Source organism: Salvelinus namaycush, chromosome 8 (genome assembly GCF_016432855.1).
Source record: "Salvelinus namaycush isolate Seneca chromosome 8, SaNama_1.0, whole genome shotgun sequence".
NCBI classification, from domain to species: Eukaryota; Metazoa; Chordata; class Actinopteri; order Salmoniformes; family Salmonidae; genus Salvelinus; species Salvelinus namaycush.
Window position 1 is genome coordinate 25,090,973 of NC_052314.1, and position 13,977 is coordinate 25,104,949.

The 13,977-nt window shown below is 41.9% G+C and overlaps 1 long non-coding RNA gene across 1 annotated transcript; it reads left to right on the plus strand.

Moving 5' to 3' along the window:
• The first annotated feature begins 226 nt into the window (after window positions 1–226).
• LOC120052545 lies at window positions 227–12,077 on the plus strand. The gene is made up of 3 exons (XR_005477389.1): window positions 227–1,301; window positions 7,219–7,327; window positions 12,029–12,077. It is a non-coding gene; the product is annotated as an uncharacterized LOC120052545 (long non-coding RNA).
• Window positions 12,078–13,977: the final 1,900 nt, after the last annotated feature.

Sequence of the window (13,977 nt, forward strand, 5' to 3'; positions counted from 1 at the left end):
GTGCGGCTGGCTTCCGGGTTGGAGGCGCGCTGTGTTAAGAAGCAGTGCGGCTTGGTTGGGTTGTGCTTCGGAGGACGCATGGCTTTCGACCTTCGTCTCTCCCGAGCCCGTACGGGAGTTGTAGCGATGAGACAAGATAGTAATTACTAGCGATTGGATACCACGAAAATTGGGGAGAAAATGGGATAAAAAAATAAATTTAAAAAAAACAAGGACATTTCTAAGTGACCCCAAACTTTTGGACGGTAGTTTATTTTGTAATGTCATATATTTAACCTGGACTTGCTGGCCAGCCATGATGCCCTAGTAAGGAATCTGGGACAAACCGCTAGTAATCAGTGTGTGTGTTTATGTGACATGGGACTTTAGCCATCTCCAGCGGCAAAGTCACTGTTAGTGGTCACTGTGACATCGATCAACTCTTGTTGTAATTAGACATTCTGAGGCATTTTGACCTTCTTCTTTTGGCCAAGAACTGTAAGGTAAACGTTTGTGTAAATGTTGTTACTCATTATCATGGCAGACTGTGGGAATTCAGTTGTAGTCTTGACCTTGGGCATTGCTAATCTGTATCTACCAGTACCAATGTGACAGATTTATGTAAGAAGACTATTATGATGCCAATCCTAGTGAATTTAGAGAGGGTTTGATATTCCTTTCAACTGGGTAGCGCTTTAACAGTAGTCTAATACATATGGATAGACAACAATAAGCTATTTCACAACTCTATTTCACCACCACAGCGCTGGTGTTTTATGGTAAAAAAAAAATCAAAAATATGTGGGCCAGGGCTGAGTAAACGTATAATAAATCATTGACCAAGTTGGACTAAAAAGGTGGGGTCAAAGAGGATAGCTTTGACCTTGTGTGAGTGGTCACATGATCAAAATAGAATGTGGAGATGGGAGTGGTCACAGTTTTTTTGTTTTGAGCCCTTATTGATTTCAATCAAATTTACCAATCACATCTATCACATATGAGAGAAACTGCTTCTATGTTATGTCATACTAGTACATTGTCACTCAATGGTCTCTCTAGGTCACTTCCAGGCAGGCAGGCAGCCCTCAGCTCCCAGATCGAAAGGCCTAGTTAATGATTAACAATACCAGTCAGATTTATTGTGTACAGTGATTCTGTCAGGAAGCATTTCCTTCTCTAGCCTGTCCGGGAAACACACACTCTACAGACACACTCTCAGGCTCTCTGCCTGTCTACAGCTACCATACCTACACTTCTAGCTCTAGATCAGACAGCTGCCAGATGAATCAGACCATGCAACCCTCCCACAGCTCTCATCCCAGGTAAGTCCTCTTTTCTCTGGGCATAAACAGAGGATCTATACCCTCTCCTCTACACACCACCCACCCACACACTGCAGAGACTGCTAGTGGAGGTGTGGTTGGGTGTTTCATGTGGGGGTGTCAGAAAATGTGAGTGCCTGGTACATAGACTGTAACGGTCTGGTATCTTAGGATTTTCACGGTTAACTAGTTTGGGTACTTGGTATAGGGGGAACATAATGGAGCATCTACAGTAGTATCTGGTTACTAGCTTTTATAGAAAACTAACTAAACTTGCACTGGGTAGTTAGCCATAAGATCCCAGTTATGATCCCAAATCTATTTTTTTAAAGTATTCAGACCTTTTACTCTGTACCTTGTTGAAGCACCTTTTGCAGCCTCAAGTCTTCTTGGGTATGACGCTACAAGCTTGGCACACGTATATTTGGGGAGTTTCTCCCATTCTTCTCTGCAGATCCTCTCAAGCTCTGTCAGGTTGGATGTGGAGTGTCGCTGCAAAGCTATTTTCAGGTCTCTCCAGAGATGTTAGATCGGGTTCAAGCCGGGCTCTGGCTGTGCAACTCAAGGACATTCAGAGACTTGTCCCGAAGCCACTCCTGCGTTGTCTTGGCTGTGCTTAGGGTCGTTGTCCTGTTGGAAGGTGAACCTTCGCCCCAGTCTGAGGTCCTGAGCACTCTGGAGCAGGTTTTCATCAAGGATCTCTCTGTACTTTCCTACATTCATCTTTCCCTCGAACCTGACAAGTCTCCCAGTCCCTGCCGCTGAAAAACATCCCCACAGCATGATGCTACCACCACCATGCTTCACTGTAGGGATAGTGCCAGGTTTCCTCCAGACGTGAAGCTTGGCATTCAGGCCAAAGAGTTCAATCTTGGTTTCATCTGACCTGAGAATCTTGCGCTGCAGAGATGGTTGTCCTTCTGGAAGGTTCTCCCATCTCCACAGAGGAGCTCTGGAGCTCTGTCAGAGTGAACATCGGGTTCTTGGTCACCTCCCTGACCAAGGCCCCTCTCCCCCGATTGCTCAGTTTGGCCAGGCGGCCAGCTCTAGGAAGAGTCTTGGTGGTTCCAAACTTCTTCCATTTATGAATGATGGAGGCCACTGTGCTGCAGACATTTTTTGGTACCCTTCCCCAGATATGTATCTCGACACAATCCTGTCTCGGAGCTCTACGGACAATTCCTTCGACATCATGGCTTGGTTTTTGCTCTGACATGCACGGTCAACTGTGGGACCTTATATAGACAGGTGTGTGCCTTTCCAAATCATGTCCAATCAGTTGAATTTACCCCAGGTGGACTCCAATCAAGTTGTAGAAACATCTCAAGGATGATCAATAGTAATAGTAAGGTCTGAATAGTAATGTAAATAAGGTATTTCTGTTTTTTATTTGTAATACATTTGCAAAAATGTCTTAAAACCTGTTTTTGCTTTTTCATTATAGGGTATTGTGTGTAGAATTATTTAATCCATTTTAGAATAAGGCTGTAACGTTAAAAAAAAGGGAAAAAGGGAAGGGGTCTGAATACTTTCCGGATGCACCTCCTATAGATCCTCAGAACACACACACACACACACACACACACACACACACACACACACACACACACACACACACACACACACACACACACACACACACACACACACACACACACACACACACACACACACACACACACACACACACACACACAGAGAGTGCTTCATTCAGTATGGATATCAATGTAAACAGCATTTGTGGAGTTGAATGTTGCTTTCCTCTGCCCTGGTTTCAAAAGGAAAACATCCACCATCTAGTTCGGTAACTTTAGCTACTTAGCTAAACAATGGAAGGTACACAATCCATGGCCACATAGCTAGATGGCTAGCTACTTACTCTGTAAATTAGCTTGAAGTGCTAGAAAAGTAATCGAAACAAGTAGAGAAAAAAGTAACTCAAAGAAACGTGTTTTATTATCTTCTGAATGAATTTGTTTCTCCTGTCTTAAATGTAGCTAAAAGTTCTATTTTGCTATCTCCCAAAATAAATGCCATCTCTTTGATGAGTAGTTCATTCAGTGAATCAGGTCATCTTCATGGTAACCAAAAACTCTTTCTGACATTTAGTAGAGATCCTATTATATTACTAGAGGGGCTATGTCATAAACCCTCAAATTTCCATAATGGGGCCAAAATGGCAGCCATATTGGTCAGGGAAAAATCTAAAACCAGTCTAATTGGAATGAATGGCAGTAGAGGCATAAGCATGGGTGAAAGTAAGGCGGTACGGTCCGGTATGGCGTTCAGTCAAAAGAGAATAGAGGTATGCCGTATCGGTAAAACATGAGCCTATCACAATAATTAAAACAAAATGTCATAGAAAACTGTAGGCTATTTAAAAATATATATAAATTTCACCTTTATTTAACCAGGTAAGCTAGTTGAGAACAAGTTCTCATTTACAACTGCGACCTGGCCAAGATAAAGCAAAGCAGTGCGACACAAACAACAACACAGAGTTACAAATGGAATAAACAAGCGTACAGTCAATAACACAATAGAAAAAAAGAGTCTATATACAGTGTGTGCAAACGGCGTGAGGAGGTAAGGCAATAAATAGGCCTTAGTAGTGAAGTAATTACAGTTCAGCAAATTAACACTGATAAATAGCAGATGATGATGTGCAAGTAGAAATACTGGTGTGCAAAAGAGCAGAAAAGTAAATAAAAACAATATGGGGATGAGGTAGATAGACTGGTTAGGCTATTTACAGATGGGCTATGTACAGCTGCAGCGATCGGTTAGCTGCTCAGATAGCTGATGTTTAAAGTTAGTGAGGGAAATATAAGTCTCCAGCTTCAGTGAGTTTTGCAATTCGTTCCAGTCATTGGCAGCAGAGAACTGGAAGGAAAGGCGGCCAAAGGAGGTGTTGGCTTTGGGGATGACCAGTGAGATATATCTGCTGGAGCGCGTGATACGGGTGGGTGTTGTTATCGTGACCAGTGAGCTGAGATAAGGTGGAGCTTTACCTAGCATAGACTTATAGATGACCTGGAGCCAGTGGGTCTGGCGACGAATATGTAGCGAAGGCCAGCCGGCTAGAGCATACAGGTTGCAGTGGTGGGTGGTATAAGGGACTTTGGTAACAAAACGGATGGCACTGTGATAGACTGCATCCAGTTTGCTGAGTAGAGTATTGGAAGCTATTTTGTAAATGACATTGCCGAAGTCGAGGATCGGTAGGATAGTCAGTTTTATTTACACCATTATTCATCAATACCGTATATCAGAGGCATAAAAATGAGCGAATGGACTTGAAAACAGGTGGTATATTCTACGCTCCAAAATGCGATGTGGTTAAACTTAAACACTGACATTCTGCTAAGGCAGAGATGAGTGGCCGACACCGAAACGCGCACGGACAGCAGTGGACGCGTAAATTCTGGCCTAATGACAAACGCCAAATTTCTTTACACTTTCCATAATGGGGCCAAAATGGCAGCCATATTGGTCAGGGAAAAATCTAAAACCAGTCTAATTGGAATGAATGGCAGTAGAGGCATAAGCATGGGTGAAATCACCCTAACCCCCCCCCCTCCCCCACAAAACATAAAAACTTGCCATTTTCACATACAGTTGAAGTCGGAAGTTTACAAATATTTAGCTTGGAGTCATTAAAACTCGTTTATCAACCACTCCACAAATGTATTGTTGGGCATCTACTTTGTGCATGACATAAGTAATTTTTCCAGCAATTGTTTACAGACAGATTATTTAACTTATAATTCACTGTATCACAATTCCAGTCAGTCAGAAGTTTACATACACTAAGTTGACTGTGCTTTTAAACAGCTTGGACAATTCCAGATAATGGTGTCATGGCTTTAAAAGCTTCTGATAAGCTAATTGACTTCCTTTGAGTCATTTGGAGGTGTAGCTGTGGATGTATTTCAAGGCCTACCTTCAAACTCAGTGCCTCTTTGCTTGACATCATGGGAAAATCAAAAAACATTTAGCCAAGACCTCAGAAAACAAAATTGTACACCTCCACAAGTCTGGTTCATCCTTGGGAGCAATTTCCAAATGCCTGAAGGTACCACGTTCATCTGTACAAACAATAGTACGCAAGTATAAACACCATGGGACCACGCAGCCGTCATACCGCTCAGGAAGGAGACGCGTTCTGTCTCCTAGAGATGAATGTACTTTGGTGCGAAAAGTGCAAATCAATCCCAGAGCAACAGCAAAGGACCTTGTGAAGTTGCTGGAGGAAACAGGTACAAAAGTATCTATATCCACAGTAAAACGAGTCCTATATCAACATAACCTGAAAGGCCGCTCAGTAAGGAAGAAGCGACTGCTCCAAAACCGCCATAAAAAAGACAGACTACGGTTTGCAACTGCACATGGGGACAAAGATCGTACTTTTTGGAGAAATGTCGTCTGGTCTGATGAAACAAAAATAGAACTGTTTGGCCATAATGACCATCGTTATGTTTGGAGGAAAAAGGGGGATGCTTGCAAGCCGAAGAACACCATCCCAACCGTGAAGCACGGTGTGGCAGCATCATATTGTGGGGGTGCTTTGCTGCAGGAGGGACTGGTGCACTTCACAAAATAGATGGCATCATGAGAAAGGAAATTTATGTGGATGTATTGAAGCAACATCTCAAGACATCAGTCGGGAAGTTAAAGCTTGGTCGCAAATGGGTCTTCCAAATGGACAATGACCCCAAGCATACTTCCAAAGTTGTGGCAAAATGGCTTAAGGACAACAAAGTCAAAGTATTGGAGTGGCCATGACAAAGCCCTGACCTTAATCCTATAGAAAATTTGTGGGCAGAGCTGAAAAAGCGTGTGTGAGCAAGGAGGCCTACAAACCTGGCTCAGTTAAACTAGCTCTGTCAGGAATGGGCCAAAATTCACCCAACTTATTGTGGGAAGCTTGTGGAAGGCTACCTGAACCGTTTGACCCAAGACTAAACAATTTAAAGTCAATGCTACCAAATACTAATTGAGTGTATGTAAACTTCTGACCCACTGGGAATGTGATGAAATAAATAAAGGTGAAATAAATCATTCTCTCTACTATTATTCTGACATTTCACATTCTTAAAAAAGTGGGTATCCTAACTGACCTAAGACAGGACATTTTTACTAGGATTAAATGTCAGGAATTGTGAAAACTGAGTTTAAATGTATTTGGCTAAGGTGTATGTAAACTTCCGACTTCAACTGTATGTTGACGTTGCGGTGGTGGTGGAGATTTTTAAGTGTCCCTTTAAGGATAACACTTAAGGTGTTTTATGCAAATGCCATGAAGGGTTCTAAGCCCTAATGTGACAACCAATACAATCACACAGCAGTGTCAATCAAAAGGTACAATAGACACTACAAGATGTTGATAATTGTTTGTACACTCAGTGCATGTCCATTTAAAAGTGGTTCCAATTCATGACATTTTGATGACATTAGTATGATAAACTAACGGAAATGTACATTTTCATCAAGGTTTCGACATTTTTATTTTTACTTTTTGAACATACTAATATTAATGGACTAAAAAATCTCTAAATTAATTGACAACTCTTACTAATAACCATTAGTGTTATTAATAATGCTGAGAACAGAGGCAGTCTGGAGTGAAGGAGGAGATCGTAGAGCTCCATCCAGCTGACAAGCTAACTTAGACCTTGATCATTTCAGAGCTGATATTTCCTTATGATGAGGTCCACTGTGATTTATAAGACCTTGGCTTCATCTCTTCTCAGGTGTTTGTTTCTGTTATTGTCCTGCTATTCCAGGGGGGTGTATCTCATGTTCATGAGGGCCACAGTGTCCAATCACTCTTTTGTGATCAGTTAAGTGCAGAGGAGAAACAGAAACCTGTGTTATATTTATCTCTAACCGTACCAATGTACTCCTCTTTCTCAAGAACACCTCTCAGATCTGTCCATCTGCGGGCCACAGAGACTGGCTCTGCCCTGTGTGTCTGCAAACTGCCAGCTTCCCTGTACAGACCAACTGTGGCCATCTCTTCTGTGGTAAGACAGCACCACACACCATCCCCCAAAACCAGAATTTGATCGGATTTATCTATGGGTCAAGAGAGACTTGTACAGATAGAAAGAGGTCTTCAGGGCCCAGAAGGTAGCATATTAACATTTACATCAAATCAAATCCAATCAAGCTTTATTTATACAGCACAGTTCAGACATGGAATGCAACGCAATGTGCTTCCCAGAAAGAAATATTTATTACACAACAAACGTAAAAGGATAAAAAACGAAAGAAAAACAATAAAGACTGAATGACTAAAAATCACCCTAAGGAAAAGCAAAGCTAAAACGGTGTGTTTTAAGATGGTTTAAATATAGTATGTCCACAGTTTTGGCACCCCTCAGGTACGCTGTGCCAATTGTGCGCCGCCCTATGGGACTCCCGATCACGGCCGGTTGTGATACAGCCCGGGATCGAACCTGGGCCTGTAGTGATCAAACCTGGGCCTTAGACCGCTGCACCACTCGGGAGGCCTCCATCTGGCATTTCTAATCTGGCTTTTTTCAACCTTACTGGAGCTATGGTATCAATGGTTGCGCTTAATTTGCTATGAAAGTGATCAACTAAATCATCACAAGAGGAAGGCAGAGTAGGTGATCGAGTATTGTTCATACACTCAATAAAATATGTAGCTACTTCAGAGGTAAGATGGTGTTTCTTAATAATGCGTTCAGTATTACCCTGTGTTATGAGCAACAAGGTAGTACAAAATACACAGTGGAGATCAGATAAAGCAACATCAACTATAGAAGATATGTCAATAGAAAGCCTCTTGGTAATAACAGGTCCAGAGTATGGCCGCTGTTATGGGTATTAACATGTTGGATAAAGTCCATAAAGCTCAAAAGATGAATACATTCAATGGCTTTGGAGTCAGTCTCTTTGTCAACATGAATATTAAATTCACCCAACACAATTATTTTATCATTGTTCTCAAGCACAATAGACAATAGTTTAGAGAAACCAGTAAAGAAAGTGGGGCAGTGCTTTGATGCACAGCACTGGTGGCTGACATTGAAACAGTATGGCATGATGCTCAAAAGACACAAAGTCGCCAAACAAAATGTCCTTACAGCTGAGAGCAGTAGTTAAAATAGATAAATACTGTAAATACTGTAGTGCTGCTCTTATTGAAGCCTCCTCCTGGATTACAGCTTTTCATACTCTGTCAGAAAAGGGAAAAAGGCTGTCCCCCACCCTTTTCCCTTTTCTGACAGAGTATAAAAAGCTGTAATCCAGGAGGAGGCTTCAATAAGAGCGACACTACAGTCTGAAGACATCCATGTTTCAGTGAGAAACATGCAATCAACTTTGCGCTCTGTAATGAGGTCATTCATGAGAAAGGTTTTACTAGTGATTGCTCTAACATTTAAAAGCAACATATTCAATGAGTGTGGGCCACTCTGCCCCTGGGGCAACTGCCTCAAGGTAACCAATGGAATAACAACCAAATTATTAACGTTTCAACCACATTTTCTGATAGTTTCCAATCTATCAGAATGGTAGGAGATGATAGTTTGCATAAACTCACTAGAAGGCAGAGTTAAGGGAACATAAATGAAGTTACTCAAAATAACCCTAGAGCCGTTTCTACAGGAGTTGATGCTTTCCAAATCCTCTGTTCCTTATTCTGACAGGGAGAACTAGAGCACTACCAGACCCTGTCGGTCTGTCTCTAAAACAGTTTGCAATGATGCTGGAAATATTCCTGGAACCCCTGCGGTTATGGTAAATCCCCCCCCCCCCCCCTTCCAGCATTGGGGATCCACGTCTATTTCTATGAGCACAAGTGCTGTTCATGACACAAACTGTTCATACCTCTCTTTTTGGTGGAGAGAATTTTGCAGGTTTAAAGCTTATTTCCTGCAATTCTACACATTTTTTCCCTTCCCTCTGCATTTGACCTCACCTGCGGCAATTGGATCTCTAGCGCTAACTGCGTAATGTAGGCATGTTTCCTGGTCACTACGCTGTAAAAGCCCCGTGAGTTTCTACGTGAATAGCCACCGCTTTGACGTTTTCCGTTGAGACGGATCAGGGATTGACGGGATAAATAGCAAGAACGAGGAATGAAACGCCCATGGCACTGAGTTGACTGTAACAGACAGACCAATCAGATTGAATATCTGACTGACTGACAGGTCTGTGGGGATACGATGGAGCCAGTCACATAGCAAAATCAAATGTTTGTTAACCTCAATTATCTGAGATAGTTTCTCTCCCTATTTCAAGATTTCTCCTCGACCTCAACCATAGTAAAAAGAGTCATGTGAGGAATTAACTTTTTAATACAATTTAGTTTGACACAGATAAAATGAGGGAAACTCAGGTGCCTGGTCTCATGGGAAGAAAATTCCCGTCCTCCTTTACCAAACCCAGGGCCGGATTAGGCACTGTTCGCAGACCCAGATTGAGTTAAATCCTGGACTAAAAAGCACTTTCATTTGAGATTCTCTATTAAGCATGCTTAGTCCAGGAGTAGGCTTAATCTTAGTCCAGGAGTAGGCTTAATCTTAGTCCAGGAGTAGGCTTAATCTTAGTCCAGGAGTAGGCTTAATCTTAGTCCAGGAGTAGGCTTAATCTTAGTCCAGGAGTAGGCTTAATCTTAGTCTGGGAAAATAGTATCAATACATGAATAGATAAATGACTGATATTGGCACAAAATGGAGGGAATGTTGGAACATAACTAACAGTTAGCAAAAAGATGTGCACTTAATCCAATATAAATGTATGCATAGAATTTATTACACAAGAGACAAAATTAACAAATTCTACAGAATGGTAAAACTAAAAATGACTCAATAAACCATGCGTTCTGGGAATGCTATAAAGTCCAAAAGTTATGGGCGGAGTTAGAAAGTTGGCTGTCAGAAGGATTACAATGTAAACGTACTTTTAATCCGTCTGTCTGAATATTTCAAGACATGGTATAAGAGGGTGCAGTGAGATACTCATCTTGAAAAAAACGTATAGTTAAAGACTGGAAATCAAACAATCCTCAATCGATAACACAATGGAATAGTCAAATTGTTTATTGTCTAAGTGTTGAAAGTATGTGGGCAACAGAGAGAAATAAAATTATGCAGTTTGAGGCCATGTGGCGAAGAGTGATGCGGGCGCTGGAGATGAGGGTGTGAGCAGGTGGGTCTGGGCAGGTGTGATGTGAATGTTTGTGAGCATCTGTATGTTGTTATTTGTATGTGTATACTTTTTATTGTAAAAAAATAAATATATACAGTACCAGTCAAAAGTTTGTACACACCTACTCATTCAAGGGGTTTTCTTTATTTTTACTATTTTCTACATTGTATAATAATAGTGTCACATGCCGGCTCATAGCCTGTGACAAAAATGAGGGGACACGAACAACGGGTATAGGCCAATTTAAAAGTGTTCTTTATTATAAACAAACTATTAACTTAAACTAAGAAAAAGGAATGAGGTGTGGAAGTATCATGATGTAAGGTGTATGTAAAGTGCATGGATGCGTGAATATGTGTGTGTGAACATGACTGAGTGAAAACTATGCAAAACTACAAAGGAACAAACAAATCATGAGCATACCTGGAGGAGCAGAGAGAGAGAGAGAGAGGTGATTAGTAAGCAGTTTTATACCCTGAGCCCAGGTGGCTCCAATCACTAACGACCCTCTGCCTGCAGGAGGAACCGCCCCTGCACTGCAGAGGAGGAGCCGTGACAATAGTGATGACATCAAAACTATGAAATAACACATATGGAATTATGTAGTAACCAAAAAAGTGTTAAACAACTCAAAATACATTTTATATTTGAGATTCTTCAAAGTAGCCACCCTTTGCCTTGATGACAACTTTGCACATTCTTGGCATTTTCTCAACCAGCTTCATGAGGTAGTCACCTGGAAAGCATTGCAATTAACAGGTGTGCATTGTTAAAAGTTAATTTGTGGAATTTCTTTCCTTCTTAATGCATTTGAGCCAATCAGTGTGCAAGGTAGGGGTGGTATAAAGAAGATAGCCCTATTTTGTAAAAGACCAAGTCCATATTTAGTTAAGAACAGCTCAAATAAGCAAAGAGAAACAACAGTCCATCATTACTTTAAGACATGGTCAGTCAATGCGGAACATTTCAAGAACTTTGAAAGTTTCTTCAAGTGCAATAGCAAAAACCATCAAGCGCTATGATGAAACTGGCTCTAATGAAGACCGCCACAGGAAAGGAAGACCCAGAGTTACCTCTGCTGCAGAGGATAACTATCATTAAAGTTACCAGCCTCAAACATTGCAGCCCAAATAAATGCTTCACAGAGTTCAATTAACAGACACATCTCAACATCAACCATTCAGAGACTGCATGAATCAGGCCTTTATGGTCAAATTGCTGCAAAGAAACACAAGCAATGGACATTAGACCAATGGAAATCTGTCCTTTGGTCTGATTAATCCAAATTTGAGATTTCTGGTTCCAACCGCCGTGCCTTTGTGAGCCGCAGAGTACGTGAACAGAAGATCTCCACATGTGTGGTTCCCACCGTGAAGCATGGATGAGGAGGTGTAATGGTGTGGGGGTGCTTTGCTGGTGACACTGTTGGTGATTTATTTAGCATTCAAGGCACAATTAACCAGCAGGGCTACCACAGCATTCTGCATCGATACGCCATCCCATCTGGTATGCGCTTAGTGAGACTATCATTTGTTTTTCAACAGGACAATGACCCAAGACACCTCCAGTCTGTGTAAGGGCTATTTCACCAAAAAGGAGAATGATGGAGTGCTGCATCAGATGACCTGGCCTCCACAATCACCCGACCTCAACCCATTTGAGATGGTTTGGGATGGGTTGGACCGTAGAGTGAAGGAAAAGCAGCCAACAAGTGCTCAACATATGTGGGAACTCCTTCAAGACTGTTCGAAAATAATTCCAGGTGAAGCTGGTTGAGAGAATACCAAGAGTGTGCAAAGCTGTTATCAAGACAAAGGGTTGCTATTTTGAAGATAAAATAAAATATATTTTAATTTGTTTAACACTTTTTTTTATTAGTACATGATTCCATTTGTGTTATTTCATGGTTTTGATGTCTTCACTATTATTCTACAATGTAGAAAATAGTAAAAATAATGAAAAAACATTGCATGAGTAGGTGTGTCCAAACTTTTGACTGGTACTCTCTATACGCTACCGTTCAAAAGTTTGGAGTTACTTAGAAATGTCCTTGTTTTTGAAAGAAAAGCACATTTTTTGTCCATTAAAATAACATGAAATTGATCAGAAATACAGTGTAGACATTGTTAATGTTGTAAATGACTGTTGTAGTTGGAAACGGCAGATTTTTAATGGAATGTCTACATACTGTAGGTGTACAGAGGCCCATTATCAGCAACCATCACTCCTGTGTTCCAATGGCACATTGTGTTAGCTAATCCAAGTTTATAATTTTAAACGGCTAATTGATCATTAGAAAACCATTTTGAAATTATGTTAGCACAGCTGAAAACTTTAGTTCTGATTAAAGAAGCAATAAAACTGACCTTCTTCAGACTAGTTGAATATCTGGAACATCAGCATTTGTGGGTTCGAATACAGGCTCAAAATGACTAGAAATAAATAACTTTCTTGTGAAACTCGTCAGTCTATTCTTGTTCTGAGAAATGAAGGCTATTCCATGCGAGAACTGCCAAGAAACTGAAGATCTCGTACAACTCTGTTTACTACTCCCTTGACAGAACAGGGCGAACTGGCCCTAACCAGATTAGAAAGAGGAGTGGGAGGCCCCGGTGCACAACTGAGCAAGAGGACAAGTACATTAGAGTGTTTAGTTTGAGAAACAGACGCCTCACAAGTCGTCAACTTGCAGCTTCATTAAATAGTATCCGCAAAACACCAGTCTCAACGTCAACAGTGAAGAGGCGACTCCGGGCAGCTGGCTTTTCATTCAAAAACAAGGACATTTCGGCCTCCCGGGTGGCGCAGTGGTCTAGGGCACTGCATCGCAGTGCTAGCTGCGCCACCAGAGTCTCTGGGTTCGCGCCCAGGCTCTGTCGCAGCCGGCCGCGACCGGGAGGTCCGTGGGGCGACGCACAATTGGCATAGCGTCGTCCGGGTTAGGGAGGGTTTGGCCGGTAGGGATATCCTTGTCTCATCGCGCTCCAGCGACTCCTGTGGCGGGCCGGGCGCAGTGTGCGCTAACCAAGGGGGCCAGGTACACGGTGTTTCCTCCGACACATTGGTGCGGCTGGCTTCCGGGTTGGAGGCGCGCTGTGTTAAGAAGCAGTGCGGCTTGGTTGGGTTGTGCTTCGGAGGACGCATGGCTTTCGACCTTCGTCTCTCCCGAGCCCGTACGGGAGTTGTAGCGATGAGACAAGATAGTAATTACTAGCGATTGGATACCACGAAAATTGGGGAGAAAATGGGATAAAAAAATAAATAAAAAAAAAACAAAAAAAAACAAGGACATTTCTAAGTGACCCCAAACTTTTGGACGGTAGTTTATTTTGTAATGTCATATATTTAACCTGGACTTGCTGGCCAGCCATGATGCCCTAGTAAGGAATCTGGGACAAACCGCTAGTAATCAGTGTGTGTGTTTATGTGACATGGGACTTTAGCCATCTCCAGCGGCAAAGTCACTGTTAGTGGTCACTGTGACATCGATCAA